We start from the raw sequence: 13,159 nt of genomic DNA, 5'->3' as shown, positions 1-13,159 counted from the left end.
GGGGCAGCGGGGCGCGGGGGAGGGCGAGCCGGCACGGGAGGGGAGGGGAAAGCCGCTCATCATGTTTAGGGGCGAGGGGAGTCTCCCTGCCCGGGAACCCGGTCAGCGGCCCCGGCTGCCGCGGTCTCCGCCTCTGGGAAGGTAGGACTGTGCCGCAGGGGCTCCGAGGGGCCTGAGCGCGCCCCTCTCCCCGACCCGGGTCGCCCGCGCACCATCCCCGGCGCTCTTGGGCAGGGCAGTCCCTGTTGTGGGGGCACGGGCTCAGATGCCGCTGCGGGTGCCGGGGCTCGGTGGAAAGGGTGCCTCGGGAGGGATCGGGGAGGCGGGGGTCGTTGTTCGGGAGGGGACCTCTCCCGCAGAAGGGGACGCTCCGGGCGGGAGGCCCCGGGAGGCGCCCTGCGGAGGGCAGCAGCTGCCAGGCGTGCCCGGGAGCTGCGCGCTGCACCCGGCGCGGCACGGACCGCGATCCCCTCGGTGCGTCACTGACCGAGATCGCGACCTCGGCACGGCGATCTGTAACACTGATTGCTGCCTGTGCCAGCGGCTTCTCTCCTCGTCAGTCGCATCTCGCAGTTAGAACGAAAGGCAGTATGTGACTCAGTTTCCCTCTGAGGACCGGCGGCAACTGGGCGATAAGAATTTGGGAGCCCGTGGGTTGCATCATAAAAAGGAGCTTTATAAACCAGAAGTATTTGCTGATAAAGTAGCTGGGAAGCACCAATCTTCGGCATTAAGTCATCAGATAGAGCATTTAGCTGTCAATGAATTGATAGTTTCCCATCAAACACAACCTGAACTGCTGAAGTCTGAAATGCTGTAGTCCATCTAGACTGTGTTTCCAGTTGTGTTATTGATTCCTGGATAGTTAAACCACAGACACACTTAATACAGGGAAATATTAAAAATTTAGATACTGCTGCTACCCTTGTAATATGCAAGTTGTAAAATATAAGTTGTAGGTGTTGCTTTTCTTCAGTAAGACAATCACACACCATAGCTGACAGTGAATCTCCTTACCTTGGCTAGTAGATTGCTGTTTTCAGGTTTTTTTTCTCCTGACCTAGTGTTTGTGTTACTTGTTATGCCATTATTGCTGTGAAGGAATGCAAAGATGATGCTAAAGTGTCCCATGGAAAGGAACTGAGTGGCACTGTGCATATTTGAGTGCATGCAGTATTCTGCTGAAGTCCTACTGAATGTGGCCCATTTCCTTTAAAGGGCAGAGACTCTTTTGCAAGAATGGAATTATCCTAATTAATAATTTAAATATATCAAAATAAATAATGTATACTCTCAAAGCTGTAATAGCAAGCATCTTTTTGTTGTTCCTGTCTTATGGAAATGACAGCCTGCTTTAGTGTGAATGAATCCTGACATGATTCTAGAAACTGGGCCAACATATCATTGATTATGCACTTTGAAGAAGAGTGGGAAAGGTAGAGGAAAGATTTACAGTGCTTGAATCTCTTGGCATTGCCCTGTGGCGACAAAGCCTGCATATAGAAAAAATACAGTTTCTGGGACAGGAAAATTATCTGCAGTGAGTCCATCTATAGCAGCTGCTGTAGATGCTGAAGTTATGTTATAAACAGCTTTTCTGAGAATAGCAGCTAGATAATTTCATCTTGCTATGCTATGCTTTTCTGATGTATAACTGCGTTGCTTCAGAACATCACCTGACTGCATTTTGTATGTGGGCTACAGTAAGCTACAGCTGGGGAATGGGTTCAGAAATGGCCTCCTAAATAAACTGGAATTTGAAACTGAATGTGCCCTTAGCGTTGGTATATGCATTATACTTTGCTCCAATGGGTGTATCTCTGTAGTTTAATTCCAGCAGCAGTATATTTTGACACCAAAAAGGCACTTCTCTTATGAGTCCCACGGGATTGGAAGATACAGGAAAAAGAACAGATGAGATGGACATAACTCATTACAGGGCAGGAGGTTGTAAGTGGGATTTCAAGGACTGTACAGCCAAACCTTAGGAGCACAGCTTTCCTTTACAAGTAAGTCAATCTGTGCCAATCTGTGCCAATCTTTACAAGTAAGTCAAGCTACCACTGAAGAGAGTATTCTTCTGAACTGGATCTAATGCTCATCTGACCACTCTTGCTGAACAGCAGAATTTAATTTTCTGCCACCCTACCTCCTGTGACTGTCCTGATGTGGTGTCTGGATGAGTAACCCTGGTGAAGCGAAAAAATGTTAGGGATGGGACAGGAGGGAAGTGGGAAGTGAGCAGCAGCTCTGTTTTAGATCAGGTCAGCAGTAATGTGAAACAATAGTCTTAAATTACAGTAGTCCTGAACTTTGTGGTCCACAAAAGAGAAAACATCATTGTAACTTTAACTTTAGTTCTGCCCTAAATCTAGAACGGGCTAAATAAAGTATGAGACTATGAGACCTGATGTATCCAGAAAGTTTAAGTCAGACATGGTACATATAGAGATGCAGAATTCAAAGTATACCTGACACATACTTATTGAGCTGTTCTTAAGAGGTTCTAGTGTAGATTTCACAGCTTAATACCTTAATCTACTAACCTGTTAGGTATAAGGGGTTTTTCCTACTATCTAAGAAAAAATCTTGTTTGTTGCTACTTGAGTTAATTTCTTAATGCCCTGAAGACATATATCCCCACAGTTTTCCCTTTTTGTAACCTGAGAAGGCGCTTCAATCTTTCTATCCAGGTTACATATTGGAGAACTCTTACATTTTATTGCTCTTTTTCAGACTGAGTTTTCTCTATATATTTTTAAGAAATATAAAGTGTAGATGCTTACTCCTTAACAGTATTTAGCCAGGAAGAAACACATCAGCCTTCCTGCAGAAGATGATTGCCCCCTAAGATCTTTTGGTAAAGTTGTTTAAACTCAACAGCCTCTGATCTGTTGAATCAAAATTAGTTTGGTTAACCAATTTAAAAATTGTTCCAATTTTTAATGAAGCAAATCAGAAGGCTTTGCCATCAGGCTTGAAGAGGCAGCTACCACTGGTATGGAGAGCAAGGGCAGGGCAGTCACTGACAACTACGCCCATTGTGAGCTGTTGCCACAGACCACATTTGAGTTTGATTATGAGACAGTAATGTGGAACCATCAAGAATGCTAGTAAAACTGATATTTGTCCTGTTTAATCTTTCCTCTTTCTCCATTAAGTCAGTTCTTCTGTTGACACATGAAGAAATTACTTTCTAATGCTATTTGATATTGGCACCTTCCTATCTCCTACATGTCTGTGAAGTAAGTTGCCAAATCATTTATTTTTGTGTCTTTTGTACGAACAGTACTTTGGCATCTGTCATGTTCCTGATTTTTATCCTCTCCTATTTGAAACCCCCTAGTAATTTGTAGAAAAATCAAGTAAAGCTAAAAATGGACGTTCACGTATGCCAGTAGCATCACATTCAGCAACTGTAGCTCTTTTTCATTTAGCTGTACCCGTGTACAATTTCAGGGATGTGCTGTGCCTTCCAACAAGTCCTGAGGAAGGTATACACTACAGTCAGGCAGCTGATTCCCAAGCTTAGCACTTCCTGACAGTCAGGGAAAACCAGTGGGGCTGTACATGAGAGGCAGAGCCTCAGGCTCATCAGTTCACATCACAGGTACTGGTAGCTCCAAACTAGTCATTAATGATATTGTGTAATCATCTAGAGGCTATGTGGAGATAGCAGGCAGTGCATACCTGGTTTGTCAAATTCAATAAATGGTGTGTTCCACTTTTTTTTCTCATCCACAGAATATTAAACAGGAATCTTAACTAGCCACTAGATGTCAATGTTGCTGTGCTAAAGGGCAAATGCAGTTTTATTTGTTTGGCTGATAAAGTAATTTCATCCTGAAAAGAACTTCTATATTTAAAGATATTTCCAGTAGAGGGTCAGTTACAAAAAATAATCAGGGACAAGCCCATGCTATGTCCAGTATTTGTGTAGTTTTGTGATATTTTGAAGTTGCAATTAGCTTTTCTGCGTATAGTCATTGTTAGAAAGGTGCCTTTGAAAAATAGTATCTGATTGACCATCAGTTTCCTTCCTTGTTCTAAAATCCCAGACCTTTGTAGAAGTAGCCACAATCATTGTGTTGCATTTCACTTGTTAATAAGATAAAATAGAGATAATTAATAGATTAGAATAGAATAGAATAGAATAGAATGTATATCTAATCTTATTGTAAGAGTTATTGAATCTCCTGAATTCCAGGTATCCATGGACATTTTCCTCTTAATTATTTCTGTTTAACACCATTGGATATCAGTGTCAGATACATTGTATGGAGACAGAATTTCTAGAGCACCAAGACTTCCAATATGATAGGCAATTTGAAATTTTGGAAGTGTGTATGTCTAAAGGCAGATCTGACAGATGATGGCATTTTAGAAGGATACACGAGGTAGAATTTGACCCATGGACCTTTGTTATTCCTGGCTCCTCTACCTCCAGGGTGAACTAATCACTGCCAGTCTCCACAACTACTTACTGCCTGGTGCACTGAAGGTGCTGGTTGTATTGTATTGTCTGTCTACAGAGCATTTATTTTGAGACCAAAGTTTGAAAATTGTTTTCATAAACAGTTATGGAAACCTGAAGAAGACAACAGCACACATCTTGAATTCAGATTAGCTTGTTCTGCTGTTAGGATAAAAACAAATCTCAAAGGCTCATATTAAAAATATAGTTGAAACCTCCTGTTGATCTGAAAATCTCCCAAGAAGTCAAAGATGTGGAAATTGCACCCTCATTCTTAGCTGATTAACTTGGTAAACAGAATCCCTGTTTAGGCCACAATGTTAGAAAATAGAGCCTAAATAACCTGATTTATTCCCTTAGCTCCACCTCCTATGATATATGCATATAAGGCCTCTCAACTTCATACACAATTCACAAGATTTTTTTTATTACTGTTGACAGAAGAGCAGCCTTTGTCTTCATTATCATGGACTGAAGTAGTTGAAGTCCTGCCCCACAGTTTATTTGATGGTAGCATTACTTCCACTCTTAACATGCCAAAGAATCACAGATACACTATGGAGGAACTATAACTGTTTTAATTCCTAATACCTATTTAGTTTTATTGCCTATGAGTACAGAATTATGTAAGAATCTTATAATAATATCTTGAAAACCAGATTGCTTCATTAATTCATTTTGTTGTAATTAAGGGAACACTCAAAGCATCAACTTTGTTCCTAAAACTTCTGTGTACTTCAAAAAATTTAATTAAAATAAAGTTTTCTGCAAGTCTTTGTTAAGATGTATAGTGTAAATAATAGCAGTATGATCATGTAAAGACTAACTTATTCAGTTATGGAACTAATAAATCAGACTTTGATAAAAAATAATACTTAGAATCAACTCCCCATATTATCTTTAAAGCTTGGGCTTATTTTTGCAAAATGTACAGAATTTTACTAAATAAATCCCCTAGAGATATATTCTGTAGACTCCTGTCTAGTGTCTTTAATCATCACTGCTAGTTCCACATTTGTTTTGTGGCAGGTGATTTTTGTCTCCAGAGCTTAGTCTGGCAACTCTGCTCAGAAAAAAGCTCACTACAAGATTTCACATGCATGTAGGCATGCATAAACTTGAGCAGGGACTTCAGCCTATCAGGAATTTAATTTAAAAGTAATTATCAGTATGTACAAAATACTACTTCTTAGTTTTATCAACCTGCACTTAAGTAAGTGGAATACAGAAACTAACTCCTCTACCATGTTCCAGTTTTCATTTTAGAAAGGAGAAGGTTTTAGAAGTTCATTATGCTTAAATACCCTGAAGTATGAACTGTTTCCTAAGAGAGCAAAGAATGCCTAATCTTACTTTAATGGCTAGATCTGCTTTGGTGGAAAGTGACTGATGGCATCCAATTACGTAAATACAAGAGAAAGGCAAATTTGTTTTTCCAGTTTGATATCAGAGTTATTATATAAGATGAAAAAATCATAGAAAATAATAAGCAAGAGAAGGAAAATCTAGTTATGTGGAAATAAATAAAAGAAAACAACTGACAAGCAATGTGCTTATTTTCCTTAAATTACATTGTTTCCCACTGGATTTTTTGGAAGGGGAAAAAAGAAAATACATGAGCAAAGTTACAGTTTGAACATTGCATTTTTAAACCATAGTGGAAAAGATATGTGTTCCCTCTTTTCCCAAGGTGCATTTTCATCCATAATGTCTACCATGTTTATATATTCATAATACAAGAATTGAGGAAAGGTAAAAATCATTGTCAGGGAATGTTTTCTGAAGTCTTCTGTATAAAAAGGTGGCAGACAAGCCACTGTCATCTGAATCATGCAAGCAGTTAAGCACTGTTTTGTACCCAGCATTCTATGTAACCTGGAATAGAAAGGTCTGAGTCTGAGATATGATGTTAATAGAGATGTACAGTCTCATTGCTGCTAACACGTTCCAAAACCACATGTTTTTTACACATGTGTTTCATCTTTACTTAGAAGTTGAGCTCTTAACTCAGCAATCCAGAAGGCCAGTTGTGAAAACTGTACTGTGGAGCTGCTCAGATGAATTCATCACGGTGTTTTCCGCTGGTTGTCCTTAAGCAGTGAAAATAAATCAGAGATTATTTGCAATATACAGTGCTGCAGGCAGGTGTTTGGAATCTCACAGTCCGATTAAAAAAAAACAACTAAAGTATTAGAGCATAATATAATGTAGTGATGGCAGAACTGGCCATCACTTTATCTTACTAGTTCAGTGGGATTACATAGTAAAGCATTACAGTAGCTGCATGTAAAGGCTGTTAGTACCAGATTGAGGTGATCAGTACCTGGTCCTTCAGTGAAAACTGAAGGATACAGGGATATAAAAATACTGCTCTGAGCACTGAAGTAGGATGAATCAGTTAAAAATTCCTATTTCACAGTTTTTGATGAACGTGCTTATAGAGTACTGCTGTGAGACCTCGTTTAATTAATAATACCATGAGCCATTCTGCTAGAACTGAGCTTTTATTAGTAAAAATATACTACTGATCGCCAGGGTTTGGAAATAATAGGGATTATATTTCAAATTAAATACAATTTTATGTTATTTAATCACTAGTATCATTAAGACATGAAGTACTGAAACACTATCAACCTTTCTATTGGAAGTGTTTCCAGGACACTATTCATTCCATGGCACCTAAGTGGAATGGGAAAGATAACTATCCTAAATGGCAACCATTAGTCTAACTTGGTTACAAATATCAAGTTATGATATTTATAGCCAGCAACACTGAGCTGTGCAATATCCACAACTCTAGAAGTAAAAATGTCAGACTCAAAAAACACAGAGGAAAGTTATCTATTTCAAGTAAAAATAAATATTGCAGCTTGTACCCTAGGGGAGATCCTGCTACTTGCTGAAACCACATTCAATTTGCAAGTGTAAGTCAAAATGTTAACAGTTACATATCTAGATGACTGCCTTTCTTGAATGGAAGCAAAACCACATGGAAGATAAGGGTCGGGATGTGAAGTGAGATCTGAGTGAAAAACATTTTCTTTAGCATTTCATAAAGCATTCTGTCAAGTTTGCATTACCCTGTCCTTAAATATTCTGCTCATAAAAGATGGATTGTGTTGTTTAGATTTATATTAGGGTCTGTTTTAATACTTTTTATCAATCTTGGTTTAGTAAATCCATGCCACTCTTTCCCTGTAAAACTTTTATTTGAACCTCAGCCTTAACAGAGTATTTGGCGGGTTTCTATAATATGAGTCTGTTAATGAAAGGAAAATACTATTCTGACTACCTCATTTATCTTAGATATTGTCATCATCCAGCCACAAATGTTAAGAAGTAGAAAAAGTAAGACTAGAGAAGCACTTTGATATTTTCTTACTTGAAAACATCAATACCCACAGAAAAATATGCCCATACAACAGAATACTAAATTATTCTCCCAGTTAAAAAGAAGCTAGTATATGAATATTAGTTTCATAATTATATGAATACTGTTGTACTGTGATCTAACACTACGGTGTGAAAAACAAAGCCTTAAACTTATGATGACATTCATGATTTGTATTGATTTGCAGTTCATTCCAGCCTTAAGAACAACACAAATACCCCACCCTTGTAGCCTCAGAGCCTTTGTGAAAGGGCATCACAGCCCTGGTGGCAGATGCCCATCACATGCATCCCCACGGATCCTCAGCAAGGAGGGATTTAGCTGCCTTTGGAACATCACCCATTCTGAATCTATAGCAACCCTCCTCTAATATGCAAAGCTATTTTTAGCATCAGGGCAGCCTTGAAAGCAGCAGGTAAAGCATGAAAAGAATGAATAAGTGGTTTTGGTGCTCGCCTGTGAATAGAAGCTATATATAGCTCCTGAGAGAGATCTTAATATATATGTGTATATATAATGTGCATATGAAGGGATATCTGCCTCCCTGAGAGGGAAGCAGGGGTGTCAGAAACATAGAGTAGGCTATGAACAAATTATTACTATTTGTGACCTGAGCTGTTATCTAAAGTAATTATTTCCAATTGTTCTGTTTAAGAAAATAAATTGTTAATGGAATTGGGTATCTTTGATCCAGTCTTTATTTGCAATGAATGTATAGGCTTAATTTCTCTAAGTGAAGAGAAAATTGAACAGCAGGAGACTATTTGCAGTTCCAAGCTCTTTTCAGCCATTACTTGCTCCAAGAAATTCTCTTGCGAATTTCTCAGGTCTCCCTTTCCATGCCTAGGAGCCAACATCTCAGTTTCTGTGATGTTAGCTGTTCTCTTGAGTTCTCAAACCTGTCTTTTTTTTTAATCCTTGTCTTTTACTCTTATATATTCATCCATTTGCTTCTAAAAAAAATCTTGGGAAAAAAGGCCACATGTGGCTTTGTTTAATCAGTACTGTGTGCCATTTATTTAGCTGGGGAGCTATGCTGCTTCATGAAGGAGCTGATTACTTCTTACTGATGTGTTATATTGAGGCTGGGAATTAGGCCCTCCAGTTTTAATGACTCTTTGCCTAAATCACAAGGGCAGCAACAGTGGAAACTTACAGATGCCTACAAGTGATTGGTGTTGTTCAAGGTAGGGAAAATCCTTTAGCTTCTGAGCAGTCATAACTAAAATGTGTATTTCTCTGTTGCTATGAAAATTATATTTAAAACTACAGTCAGTTTCTTAGATAAGGATGTTGTGTTGGTTTTGTTCTCCCACTGCAGAGGGAAAGAGCCAGCAGCCAAAAGAGCAAATCTTTTCTTAAAGCTGTACTAAATATGTAGCATATTGGCATATGAGCAAACAGATGAAATGAAATTTTCAGCCCTCTGAAGTGTCCTCTGCAGGGCAAATATGGTTTGTAAGAAAGAGGGACTTTGGAGTTCAGCTTGGTGCAGTACTTGATGGAGAGTCAAGTGCAGTGACAGCATGCCTGCATAATGTAGGGTGGCAGATTTGGTATTTACTTAAGGTAAAAAGGATTAACCCTTACTGAAAAAGTAAAGTATTTTTCCAAATTTCTTGAGTTGCTGAGAACAGTTAAAACATCAGTAAAATACATTTGTGGAGCTATCACCAACAACTCCTTAAAATGTTTCAGTGCTGGTCCAAATCTCTGCTTTGTAAAGCATGTCGATTAGCAATGATGAAACAATAATATGTGTTTGATGAGTCACTTCCTTCCTATTATGTAGATCCTTATGTCCATGGCACTCCAGCAAGGCTTCTACTTGAACTATTTCTGTGACTTCAGTGGCACTAAGATTTCTTCCATTGTTAATTATTCAGGACATAGAAACCTGGTTTTAACAAGTAAAGACTTTCTCCTCGAAAGCCTGTTGTCTCTGCCGTACAACAAATAAATTTTCTATGTACATTTAAATAAATAATATTTTGTTACTTCTTTTCTGTCTGCAAAATGACAAGGAAAATTAAAGACAAGTTTATAAAGATTAGAATAGTTCTTCGGGGAGCCAATGCCATGAAAAAGTACAGAAGGGCATATAAGATAGCACAGGTCAAGGAAAGGATTTTGTAACACGCCGTCTGTTTTTAATTAGCATCTTGGCACACTGGAAGAGCTCAGACCTTTTTCCATGAAGAAATGTATTATAGACTTTTCTAGCTGCCAATTAAATGGCATTTAGCTACACTGACAGTAGTATGTTGTTTTGGGTCTGCAGAAAGCGCTTGCTCATGCTAGAAAATCTGGGACATTTTGTTTTGTATAGAGGGTTCTTACTGGACTGACTTTTCTATCCCTTCTATTCTGAATGTAGGCATGAAGGAAACCTATGAATAAATACCAAATTAAGAGTGCAAGGAGCTGGCAGAGGGGATAATTATGAAGTGTCAGTGTGTATACACCTGCTGAAAGTCTGTCCTCCAGTTAGAAGATAATTTTTAAACAATGCTAAATACTGGGGTGTTTTATGAGGTTCATATATTGTCCTGTTTGGTAGAGACTGAGGTACTTTGTCACCAGTTCTGTTCTATGATTCATTTAAATATGAGCATTTGTAACATGAAACTGCCCCTCAAGTGTGCAGCTCCCTATGCATTTTCTCTAACAGTGAAACCAATGCTCTCTGCCCACTCCTGTCCTCAGCTGCTTGTTCTGGCTCTGGCAGTTTTAGGGGGTTTGGGGGGTTGGGTTTGAAAGATTTGGGCTTGTTTAGGGTTTTATTTGTTTTCTAGTTCTTTTGCCAGCTAATTTATTTAATCCAGTTTAAAGAATAGCATTAGAACAGAAACACCAGCAGTGATCTGTGGAAGAAAGCAGAATCAATAGTACTTGCAAGAGTTGGGAAGAGAGAAACCATCCTATTAAGGAAAAGTGTTGCACAGAATATGTTCTTAAAATCACCATGCCAGGTCTGAAGAAGGTGGCAATTACAAATTAAGCATAGATTCTCTCACTAGTATCATAGTTTTAATGTCTGGTAGTGCTATGTAGAGGGAAAAAAGGCAAAAAGTAACTTGCCTATTTAAACAAGACTTCTCTTTGCTGAGAGGTTCATTTACAGGACACTTAATCTTATAGTAAGGTGTATGCTAGCTGGTGAATGTGATGTCAGTTCCACTGAAATGGATGGGCATGTTCACTGTGTCAAGTGTGTCCCCATTTCCACCATGGGAGAAGTTGACCTTCTCTGAGTAAACTACAGTCAAATTTTCATGAGAGTTGTCTTGAAAGATAGAAAAAAAATCCAGATTTCTGCAGCAGGTGGAAACCTCGTGTTCTTTTATATTGTCTCCTTTCCTACACTTCCCCCTGTATTAGGTGTGGCATCAGTTCCTGCTGTGAACCATGAAGTGGCACAGCTTCATACATCTTTGAATTGGGCTCTGGTTTGCTCTTGAGCTTGTATGTTTGCTCTTTCATTTCCCCCGCAACTTTAAATATCCATTGTTAGCATTTTCAAGGCCAAACACAGACAATAGAAGCAAAGCAAGAACTATTTGTGTAGGTCTAGAGAGAAGTGGCTGGTTATCAGGAGAGCAGTTAATGTGATGCTGCTGGGTTAGGTGCTACAAAGCACACTGGTTTATAATAGAGCTTGGAAGCAAACAAAGCATCGAGAATCATAAGAATGTTGAAAGGTCTCAGTTGCAAAAAAATAAAACCTAATAGTAGATTCATTTTGTCTGGCTTCCCTTTGAAAGAAATACACTCTGCATCTGTTTTTCTTAAAGAGAGATCATTCAGATATCAGTACATCTCTCCTGACATATTTTTCGTCATTGGTCAAATTCTGGTGCACCTAAACCAGCAAGCATTTCCAGAGACACCTGCACATTGACTAGGACACGCTCAGTGGAGCAGATGTTGTGACATCACTATGGAATTCTGGCCATGAGAGCTCACTTAAGAGGGGATCACTTCCTGGTCCACAGTGAACTGTGAACTGGCTACTTTACATAAGGGAAAGGAGACCACCCTCCAAGTCTTTCTTTCCTCCGAAGCTGGCAGCAGTTAAGCAGCCATTTCCTTGGCTTTTTGACACAGGGACTGGCCTGCTTGTTCTGCTTTTAATGAAAATGGTATAATGAAGAAGGATACCCATAATACGAACCTGTATAGACAGGATAGGGCAAAGTCAGCAGAACTTTCCAAATAAAAAGGTTTGGGCAGTCTTGTGATCATTCCCAAGCTTGTCTGTGTTATGAGCTGTTGTAAAGGCATCTCAAGTTTTATTATGCCTAACCTGCAGAAGGCCTCTTCCTGGCAGTGACTCTTGGTGCCAGATCTACCAGGAAGCATAGTCTTTTCAGAACTGTTTAGAATTCACAAGACTTAGTTTTGTTTATTGAAAGTACAGCCTCATTCTCAGCTGCTTTAAATTTGCCATTTGCTGCAGAATTTCTTAAAAGGGTCAAGAGAGCCAAGAGAGCAAAATCTCGGACTCATGAGGTATTTTTAGGAGTCTTTGATCTCAAAATCCTTCTGCTCCAAACACAGTGGTAACATAGCAATGACAATGTTTTATTCTTTAGGAGACCAGTGAATACTGGGTGTGATTTGGGCTATTGCCATGTGGTGTAATATTATGGGCTTAACACCAAGCACAGTAAAGTCTCATCATCACCATCAGTGGATTTTGGATTAGGCTAGGTATGCGCAGGCAGCTCATTCTAAACAGAGAAAAGGCAGCACAGTTTTCTAACAGCAGGATGAAATCAAGGGTAGCTTTAACAGGATATGGATCTGCAAAGGGAACTGTACTGAATAGGAAGCTTATTCAAATTGTGTCATATATTGGTAATGAAAATATTCTAGTCTAATGCAAATATGCAAATATAGTCGTTGGTATGGAGTGAATACCTTGAAAATATTAAATATTTTTAAAAAACATTTTTGCTCTAAGTTTTGACCATTTGTGTCTGTTGTCCTCAAATATTTTAGCAAACAGATTTACTTGTAGAAGTATTAATATTTTAACCAGATATTGGAGAATATGTGCTAAAAATGTATGTAATAATAATAATAATAATAATAATGAATATTTTTGCTCTAGAAAGGAAGCCATGGAAGTTGTGCTAAGTGTGACCAAAGAACACCAGCAGTGGTGGGTGGTGAATACCTCTAGTGGCAGCAGGCAAAAGTAGCTTTAATTTTGACTGTCATATACTTGCACCAAGATTTTTACTAGATGGTTGATTATAACCAAAAATTGTCGTCAGCAGACAATTTGG

The 13,159-nt window shown here is 38.9% G+C and overlaps 1 protein-coding gene across 1 annotated transcript in view; it reads left to right on the top strand.

Annotated features, from left to right (window-relative positions):
- Nucleotides 1-51: 51 nt before the first annotated feature.
- Nucleotides 52-13,159, top strand: part of LGI1 (leucine rich glioma inactivated 1) — a 28,730-nt gene continuing 15,622 nt past the window's right edge. The window contains exon 1 of the mRNA XM_058028700.1: nt 52-141. The gene's annotated coding sequence lies outside the window, so the exon portion shown is untranslated. The remainder of the gene's footprint in view (nt 142-13,159) is intronic.

The sequence above is a fragment of the Melospiza georgiana genome, chromosome 8 (genome assembly GCF_028018845.1).
Source record: "Melospiza georgiana isolate bMelGeo1 chromosome 8, bMelGeo1.pri, whole genome shotgun sequence".
Taxonomy (NCBI): Eukaryota; Metazoa; Chordata; class Aves; order Passeriformes; family Passerellidae; genus Melospiza; species Melospiza georgiana.
This window is presented reverse-complemented; position numbering and strand designations above follow the sequence as displayed.